The following is a 1371-nucleotide window of genomic DNA, read 5'->3' on the forward strand; positions in this document are numbered from 1 at the left end:
ACCAGACATATTCTGAACCCCTACGGATATGTATGTAGTAGTACTACATAGTGCCTCGTTTGCTGAGTCCAGAGCAATGGCAGGTCTTGTCAATAAGTCTTAAGGTACATTGGCTTGGCCTACAATGTTAGGGACTTGGTCAGCACAAATTTATTGCATTGTCGATACCTGGTCCTAATCTTCAAGTCGCTTGTGCTCCCTGTCTTACTCTATGGCTGTGAGACATGGACACTGAATGGTAATAATGGCCTCTACAGAATCATGGGGTATCATGACTTTGTGTCCAACCAATGATTACTTTGTGAGACTGATTTGAGGTCTATTACCTGCATAAACTTTGAACACCAATGCCTTCTGTACAGGCATGTGGCATGCTACACAGAAGTTGGCTTTGCTCATTGAAGAGACAATCCATAGTGGAAGAGGCCAAGGGGACAGCCACAAAATTTGTTTGGTGCCTAAGTGATGCCTCCCCCAGTGTATGGCCCTATTGATTGATTGTCTCCACCCTCCAACCTACCCTTATCCTTTCTTACTTCAGTGAGGGAGGGTGTGGCTTCATTAGTTAGTGGGTCACCATATGACTCACAGACAGCAAGCAAGAGAAGTTGTCTCTTGGAAAGTCATCCACCAGCAACTTTTTAAGCACTCACCCCTACAGACTATCCACATCCATTACTGATACAAGGCAGCTGAATTATGCTTGGGTGATACTCACCTAAGACTTGGTGCAGAGCTTCTAATTGACCTACTAAGCAGGCAAGAAGTTACTGGCACTCAAATGACCTCATGAGCCTCAGTGATTCCCTAGACTTTACCTCTCTTTGTCATTCCTCAGAAGGACAATGTTTCAGTTCCCCAGGAGGTTGGTTGCCTCCCTATAGTGCTAATTAGTGGTACTATTAGATTTGATCTCTGTCTGAACCAAATGATCATACAGTACTGCTGTTTGACATTCAAGAACACCACTTTAAACATGGTCCTTTGAGATGATTTGGATATGTGATAAGAATGAATGAAGATGATTTTGTGAAGAAAGTGTAGGGTGGCAGGATTAAGGGACAATGTGTAAGGGAGAAACACCCAGTGAAATGGATCTATTGAGTGGATGAGTACTGGAGAAAGAGATTTGGCAATGAAGAGACAATGTGCTGAGAGGGAGTGTTGGAACAAGGAAAGTTAGAGATTTCTGCCTTGGGCATCCTACTGGGGAGAGTTCCCATTAGGCAACAGGGCATCAGAGCTATGGATAGATAGATGGATCTAATTAACTGTCTGAGACTCAAAAGGGTTAGAAGGGCCAAGAAAATGGTGATGTGATCATATGGGAAACTAACTTATTTTAACTTTTTTTTTTTTTTTTTTTATGTA

The sequence above is a fragment of the Eriocheir sinensis genome, chromosome 51 (genome assembly GCF_024679095.1).
Source record: "Eriocheir sinensis breed Jianghai 21 chromosome 51, ASM2467909v1, whole genome shotgun sequence".
Classification (NCBI taxonomy): domain Eukaryota; kingdom Metazoa; phylum Arthropoda; class Malacostraca; order Decapoda; family Varunidae; genus Eriocheir; species Eriocheir sinensis.